The sequence below is a fragment of the Onychomys torridus genome, chromosome 21 (assembly GCF_903995425.1).
Source record: "Onychomys torridus chromosome 21, mOncTor1.1, whole genome shotgun sequence".
NCBI lineage: Eukaryota > Metazoa > Chordata > Mammalia > Rodentia > Cricetidae > Onychomys > Onychomys torridus.
In genome coordinates, this window is record NC_050463.1 from 10,789,826 (window position 1) to 10,798,955 (window position 9,130).

General features: G+C 38.3%; 1 pseudogene; it reads left to right on the forward strand.

The window, feature by feature from the left end:
* The first annotated feature begins 7,300 nt into the window (after positions 1–7,300).
* On the forward strand, positions 7,301–8,251 carry LOC118571977 (annotated as a pseudogene).
* The last annotated feature ends 879 nt before the right edge of the window (positions 8,252–9,130 follow it).

The window sequence follows — 9,130 nt, forward strand, 5'->3', positions numbered from 1 at the left end:
TTATGGTATGATTGAGCATTCCTTGGGTATGTGCCCAAGAGTGCTACAGCTGGGTCTTGGGGGAGATGGATTCCCCATTTTCTAAGGAAGCACCATATTGAATTCCAAAGTGGCTGTACAGGCTTGCATTCCCACCAGCAGTGGGGAGTTCCCCTTGCTCCACATCCTCTCCAGCATAAGCTGTCTTCTGTGATTTTGATCTTAGCCACTCTGACAGGTGTAAGTGGTATCTCAGAGTCATTTTGATTTGCATGTCCCAGATAATTAGGGATGTTGAGCAATTCCTTAAATGTCTTTCAGCCATTTATTTGAACTTCCTCTGTGGAGAATTCTCTGTTTAGTTCCATAGCCCATTTCTTAATTGGACTTGTGATCTATAAATAGTGACTTTTTCCTCACAGTCTTCAGCCTAGAAATCTGGAATCCAGGATCTAGAAATTATATTGACTATACATTATTTGATACCACATCAGGTTGACAAATTAAATACACAATTTTCTTATAGTCTGAGGTACATGGAGCATTCAAATTAGTATTTTCAAACTTACACAGTCATAATTTACATACATTGGCATCAGCAGCACTATTTAGTGGCTTAACAGTTTTGTGCAGCACAAAGGCTAATTTTTTTGTGTTGGTTTTTATAAATCATTCTTACAAAATTTTTTTTTCTTATTATCCTCCCTTTTATTTCAAAAGCTATAAGATAGAATTAAAGGGAATATTTTGATTAAAATTGTAGATACTTGCTTTCTAATTTATAGTTTTAAACAGGCTTTCAAATGATTCATGTCTGGCATTGAAGGCAGTGTAACAGTGAGTATTGAATATTGCTGTCTTGAGTCTACCATCATGATTTTCTTGTTTCTGTTACAGAAAGATTTCTAAGAATGATTAGAATTGTGTACAAATAATCACCCTGTAAATATTTATGTGTTACCTTTTCCTTTCAAATCAAGCATGCTATTTATGGAAATGGCCTTAACCATGTAAGAATAATGACTTAATAAATATCTCTAGTAAAGAGAATATTCCCATTATACTTCTCAAGAAGAAAGACTAGTTCACCAAGCATTTAAAAATACTATAAATTAATATATTACATGTTGCTTTGTCATGGGTTATCAACATAGCTACATGTATCTATAAAGGGTAGTATTGTAATATTCAAGTAGTCTCTCTGCCTTCTTCTACTTGGAGCTGTCAGTTTACCACTATTGAGTAGTTGCTATTGAGTAGGATGATTTTAGTTACTGTTTAATGATATTTGTGATATTTTGACTCTCACTGAAATTCAAACTGCCTGCTATCAACTGAACATCTGTGTTTCCCCAAAATTCATACATTGAAATTTAATCCCAGTGTGATGGTATTTGGGGGAGAAGAAAGAATAAATCATGAAAATCCCAATGAATTACAGATAATACCTCAGTAAGCTTCTTCATATGTTCCACCACATGAGGACCCACAGAAATAAAGCCAATGTGAACTGGACACTGAATCTTCTACAGAGGTATTTGATTTTGGGTTTCCCAGTGTCCCAAACTATAAGAAATATATTTTTATTGTTTATAAGCCATCAGATCTCTAGTATTTTGTTATAGCAACTCTCATGAACTAATTGTAGGAGGGATTGGCTTTGCCTTCTGGTAGTTGTCACTGTGTAGATACTTATTAAGATATTTTGAACCTTTCATGGGGGATCCATTGCTTTCATGTACTCACTCATCAGTTAGTGATTATTTTCCACAGTCTAGGATCCAGTTGTGGAGCCAGAACTATTTAATGGAACAAAAGGGATACAGTTTATCCCACTTGAAATATACACTCTAGTAAGGATAGGCAGATGAGCACACCACTTTTTTCAATATTGCAGTATAAACATATGGAGAAAAACAAAACATAATATAAAAATAGAATGAACAAGGAAACAGAAAATTTCTATTTATAAATTTATTACAGTATGTATAATAAAGGTTTCTTCTTGAACATGAGATTTTATAGATATGAATACTGACATAGATGATCTCAATGAGGAACGATAATGGATAGAGGTAAGCACCATTAGAGGAGTCTTGATCAAGTGTATGCATGGGATCTAATACAAAATTGAAGATTGGAAGGAACCCTGGTAGATCAGACAATTAAAGTTGAAATTAGTAGAGAAGCACTAATATTGCTTATATTTAAACATGAGAATAGAATAAAGGCATAAACTTCATGGATCTTGATTGCAGAGTTATATAGTATACACTAAAATGAGACTGTGATGTGGATGTAGTTAAAGAGAATTAAAGTAAAGGAAATGCTGAATTCTCAAAGAAATAAAAAATATTTTCCTGGGGTTTCATACATAGTTGCAAAAGTACACAAAGCATCCACCACTTAATAGTTGTGTGCTCTTGTATGATCATCCTCCCCTGACTTGCAGTCAACAGAAAAATCTTGAACTGAGTTGGTCAACTGAAACTGACCTTTATGTAGATCATTTGAAATAGCAAATCTCAGAGCGGGACTGAGAGTTAGATAAGATCAGCTGAGAGAGTATACTGAAGAAGTTGGTCATAAGAAGAGGAGAAAATAATTCTGAGGTGAATTGTGAAGTTGATTGAGGGATTTTCTCCCAAAGTCCAGGGAAAGGCACTTACAAGTGGCAGGTATCTAATCTGATGGATAGTAAATGAATCTATACACACCATGCCCTTTTAGTTCATTCACTTTATTGTTCTAAGTTAGTTCTTTCTCCTAAATCTACAACTTCTTTCAGCTCTCATTCTTCACTCCTCTCTTCCCTGACTCCTCAATATTTCTAACAGAAGACTCTTTGTAATCATGAGAAAAGTTTGAAAACCCTCAAGGTCATAGCACATTCCTAGAACAGACAATAAGGAGTAGAACCATTACCATGGTAATACAAGGTTCCAAGGTCTCAGGACCAAAGGGAGGGGGCATAGTGCACAGTCGATAAACTCTGAGACATAGCTTTTTATCACAGACTTGGCAAGCAAAGAATTTGCAGGCTTTTCTTAGGGTATTATGTGTAGTAGCCTTGATGAGACACCTGCAACTCAGACCTTGTAAATAACTGTAAAGTTGTAAACTTATGATCTATATACAAAAATCTTTAGTCTAGCTTGAACTTGTTCTAAGGTAAAAATGAGCAAAATGTATGCAGTTTGTGTTAGACTGAGGAGAGATTATTATTTTCTGTATTATACTGAGCAAAAGGAATGAAGCAGGCTTTAAGTGTCTACAGTCTCATGGGACAAAGGATCTGGCTATGAAGCACGTCCTATTATATTTTCTATGTATCAAAATTATACAGCTAAATAAAAAGTCATCTTCTTGACTACCCACCTATATATGTGCCCATAAGATTGAGATGTAATCAGGAGATTACATATATACATTTTATGAAAATGAGTGGTAATGGGGAGATCATAGCTGCAATTGTGTAAGAAGTTTGCAACAAGAAACAGTCAATTCATTCAAAAGGCAATAACTCCAACATGCCTTGTGTGATGGCTTAGTCCTCTACCAGAACTCTTAGTTCTGTTAGGTTGACCTTTTGAACACTAGTTGTCACCTGCTGAATACTCCTATGGCCTTTTGCTACCAGCAGCTCTCAATAGTGAATAGCCAAGAAATCAAAGGTCCAGTGAGAAGAGAGCAAAGGAAAACAATAGGACTGGGCATATTAAAGTTACTTGAGAAGATAAGAAACCACAGTGGTATAGGAAATTGTTATATCAAGCCTCTGGGAAGCCTCTATATGTAAAAACATTAGTCTGCTTAGCTTACTTAAAGGGTTAAGATTAGAATGAACAATACCCAAGCATTAAGACTGTTGTATGTCCTTTAGAAGTTCATTTTACTTTTATACTCTAATCTACCCAGAATCTCATCACTGCATTTTTCTTATAGCTTATGAAAGTTTGTGGTCACCCAGCCTCTTTATTTTGGATGCAAAGGTACATGGAAATTGAAACACGTAATTTCTTGAATGACTGACCAAGAAAGACATGCTACTGGTACAATAGTGATACAAATATGAAAATAAACAACCACTCTTTGATTGTATTGAAGGCCCATTGCACAAGATGAAACCCATACCTGGCACCACTATTGGGGCCAAGAACCTGCTACTAGAAAGATCCTAAGCCTTAGGAATAACCTGCTACTATTTTGTTAAGTGGACATAGTTTTAAACAGATTCCTAATGACTTATTGTTAAAACATTAGATTAATTGAATCTTTCAAATTTTATAAAAGAAGCTTCTATTTGCAATAGACTGAGACTAACACAGATACCAGTAACAGGTTAATGTACAGAGACTAAGAGACTATGGGATTCTTAGCCCTGAATGGGATATCTATATGACACACCACCCTCAAGGCACAGGTATTGTAGCAGATGACAGGGTGAAAAGATTGTAAGAATCCGAGCGGGTGGATTATGGCAAGAAAAAAAAAATGTAAAAGCAAGGCTATTCCACACGGATTGTGTCCACATGTATAAAACCTGTTCAAACTCAAGACAGACAGAAATCCTGATATGGGGGGCGGGTATCACGCAGACTCACCCCTAGATAAGGAGTGAGTGTTAATTGGTAGCTTCTGGGAAAGGGAGAGTAGGTTTCCTTTAGCAGCTTATCCACTAGTAAATAAACAATGCTCTAGAAGGCCACAAATCCAGGAATAAATGGGAAACACAAACTGGACCCAATGAGTTTGAAAAGCATAAAATAGGATAAAAAGTTGAGTAGATCAGGGAAGATAGATTATGATCAAAACATACTGTTTGAAAATCTCTAAGAACTAATAAATAATGATAATAATTGAATAACTGAATAATCAAGATTACTGGAAAGAATACAGTCTCATCAGAGGTTGCCCTCCACAGGTCACTGCAAGCAACAAGGCAGCACAAGCTTCCATCTCCAGGGGAGATCCACATTAATTAACTTGAAAAGCAAGTATGGATAGGGAGAGGTCCTGTTTACCCACTGAAACTCTTGGGACCCTCAGGGCTGCCTGTCATTTGCCGTGACATTTAAAATTCTCTCTGCTTTCCCATCATGTGCCATGTTTCCTTCACAAAGTCTCTTTCTGTTCATAGCCTGTGTATAGTTTTTCCTCTCATCTGAAAGGCTGCTTGAAATGCAGAACCTTGCTTCTTGTCTTCCCTTTTTACTTCCTGCTGCTGCTCTTGAAAATAATTGCCGTACACAGTCAATCCACAAAGAATGAAAAATAGGTAGAATCTTTACAGAGTCCGCATTATAAATTTAAGATTGCAATCTCTTCATTTTCACAAATGTCAAAAGATGAGGGTCTGCATTTTCATTTCCTTCCAGTCAAAAGGATAAAACATAGTTGACTGATTTACTTTTTATCATCCATGCATTAATTTTTACAAGGCAAGGAAACTTTTCCATGTGGACTTAAAATATATATATCTTATCCCTAAATGTCCACATCAGAGAAAATACATTAGAGACTTTTGGGGAAAGTGAGACTTATTCTTGTTCTTTCACATTCTCATTTATCATTTAGTAGATTTCCTTTCTGTGTGTACAAATGAAGAGTGATAGTCTGCATTTGTATGCCAATCCTATTAAGGTATATATTTCCAATGCACTTTGGTGAATAAAGTTTATAAGTGAACTGTAAGAACTTTGACTTTCCATTTGATATCAAGATAGTATTAATTCACTTTGCTTAAATTTTGCTGTTTATATGTGAGATATATGCAACTATTGGAATTAAAGGTATATGGAGGTTGTATGTGTAGGTAGTAAAATCTGAACCATTTCATTAGAATCTATTGGCTTGGCTCTGTAGTTACTGCTTCTCATTGCCTTAACTCTTTAGCGGATTTTCTAAGGCTCTGTTCCAAAGCTTTCTTACATGTATCCAGCCTTTATTCTGTTTCAGTAACTACCTGCTACTCCTTGCATGAGAAAGTTTTTAAAGCATCCTTGGAACTATCTGGTCTCTTAGTTTCCTTCTGCACTAGTCATTATATCTCTCAAGTAAACTGTATTTCTAAACCTGTAACACTATGATTTCCAAGATATTTGTACCCTACTTTCGTTGAAGTTGTTTCTAGGGCTGTTTAACTACAGTTAGTACCTTGGAAATTTCTCTTATAATCTGCATAGCAGGTAAAATATTGAAGATGAATAATGATAACCTCAACAGGATTAGCTGTGACTTTAACTCATCATTGTCCTATCAGCAAACTACAGACTGTAGTGAGTAGCTGTTCCAGCTTTGACCTGGAAGTACTACCCCTAGAGAGGCTTCCAGTGACTGCCATACCTACCTGACTTCCCCCTGGGGCAGGTATGAGATAGGAACCCTTAAGACCTGGGATCTGGATGTCCTTGTGATCCTGGATGCTGGATGTAGACCAAGCAGAGTTCTCTAGAGAACACTGCTGGACTGCAATCCACCTCTCCCCCATCCTGTAAACAACCACTTTATTGGCTGTAAGTTGCCCCAAAATAAACCTTCTTTTTAACTATGTGGAGTTGCCTTAATAAACTCCCCAATAACAGACTCATGGAAATATATTAATTTAACAAATATTGGAAATTACTGTCTGTCATGCACTATTTTAGTACTGATGATATGGTAGCAAGGAAGCGATAAAAACCCTTTATCTCAATAAACTCATATTCTACTTGAAAAAATTCAGGTTACTAAATAAATATGGAATGACATGCATTAAGTGGAAAGAAGGGAGGAAAGGGACGATAAACACTGACTTAGAAACTACAGTTGTTTGGATTTTTTTTAATTGATTCTTTGGTAATTCAGACTGTGCATCCCAATCCCACTTATCTCCTAGTCCCTCCATATCCACCCCTTGCTCTTGTAGTGCCCCCCCAAAGGAAAGCAAAAAATTTAATAATAATAATAATAAATAAGAATTGGTAAATTATTTATTAAAAAATTAAACAGTCTATAATATATGCTAAAAATTTAATAATATACTTGAAGTAAAAAATTAGCATACTAAGTATTTTAATGAGAAGAAATAGAAAATTCTTTTTTTTAGGAAATGATAACCTTAAAGAAAAAGAAACTACAGTTTTATGTGTGTGGACCAGTTCTCATTGAGAACTGGGTAAAACATGGCATACAAAGAAGGTGAGTCGCTGGAACTCTATGGGCCTCTCCTGCGCGCTGCCCGGTGTGAGGCTGAGTCTAGCAAGCCGAGGTGCCCGGTGCCCAAGCCATTGCAGACACTGGAGGCTGGGCTCTGGGATAGGGGCAGCAGCTGGTAGCGTGGGACTGCGAGCTGCCTTCAGGTTGACGAAGCCAGTATGGACAGAATAGCTTATGATGCTTATCCCCACCCATCACTTCCGACACACTGAGTGGAAACCAGAATACCTCCAGCCAGAGAAATGTGCCCCACCTCCCTTCCCTGGTCCTGGCGGAACCATGTGGTTTATCCGTGATGACTGTGGCATTGCCTGTGCCATTGTCACCTGGTTTCTGGTCCTCTATGCAGATTTTGTAGTCCTATTTGTCATGCTGATTCCATCCTGAGACTACTTGTACAGCATCATCAGTGGAATTATGTTCAACCTGCTGGCCTTCTTGGCCCTGGCCTCACACTGCCAGGCCATGTTGACGGACCCTGGAGCAGTGCCCAAAGGAAATGCCACTAAAGAGTCCATCGAGATCCTTCAACTGAAGCCTGAGCAGGTGGTGTACAAGTGCCCCAAGTGCTGCAGCATCAAGCCCGATCAGGCCCACCACTGCAGTGTTTGTAAACAGTGCATTCACAAGATGGACCACCACTCTCCTTGGGTCAACAGCTGTTCTCTCGCAAGAACTACTAGAAGTACTCTGTCCTGTTTACAATATACATAGCTCTCATTTCCTTGCATGCCTTCATCATGGTGTGATTCCACTTCCTGCATTGCTTTGAAGAAGACTGGACAAAGTACAGCTCTTTCTAGCTGCCCACCATAGTCATCCTGCTCATCCTGCTGTGCTTTGAGGCACTGCTCTTCCTCATTTTCACATCAGTGATGTTTTAGACCCAAGTGCACTCCTCTGCACAGATGAGATGGGAATAGAACAATTGAAAAAGGAAGAGAGAAGATGGGCTAAAAAAACAAAGTGGATGAACATGAAAGCTGTTTATGGCCACCCTTTCTCTCTAGGCTGGGCCAGCCCCTTTGCCATACCAGACGAAGGGAAGGCAGACCCGTACCAGTATGTGGTCTGAGGGACACCTAACCAGCATTACCACTCAGACCATACCATGACACTGTCCCATCCATTCTCATGAATGTTTAGGCCAAAAGCAAAACAACGTGACTATTAAAACTTTTTTTATGTCTCCAGAAAAATGGCTGAACATTGCAGAGAAAAAAAGGCACCATGTTTTATTTTTTTTTAAATCATCTTTTCAACTTTTTGATGAGTGAAGGTGCTCTTTTTCCTTTTAAAATCACTTTTCTGGCCTTTGTTTCCTCTCTGCTGTCTGTCAGCATGACTAACATCAAGGGTGCTGCCCAGGCCCTGCTCCTTCTACTAATTGAATGCTCCCTGATGCTGTGCGTGGAGGAATTGGCCCAGTAGGAAAGCAGAGGGCCCTGACCTCCTCCTGCCAGCAAGGCCGCACTGGCACCCACAAGACTCAGAACCTCGCTGAAGATGAGGCTTACCCGTTGAGGTGTAAGCATGGCAAGATTGGGGCTTCCTGCCCAAGTAATCACAGTTTGCCTCATTCTCAAAAGTAATTGCCAGCCTTGTACTTGATGGGCATAGGTGTACAAAATGATTTGGGTGAGGTGGGAGAGGTAAGGGGGTCTTTGTATTCTGAATCAGCAATTATGTCCCTCTGGTATTTTGGAAGACCATGGAAGAGAGATGTTTGCCAGTTCAAAAATGTGTTATCCAATCACAAGAGGAAAATCACAGTTTCAGGCAAACTACATTTCCCTATGTTACAACTACTTCCAACCCCAGTTACTGCCCTTTCCCCAGCAAAATGTCAATCAAGCTATGTTCATTCTGAGGGAAGCAGACAAGCCAGCTATCAGGATCATCTCATTTTTAAGTTTATCATGAGCATATATTTTCTGGAGTTTAAAGCCCTGCA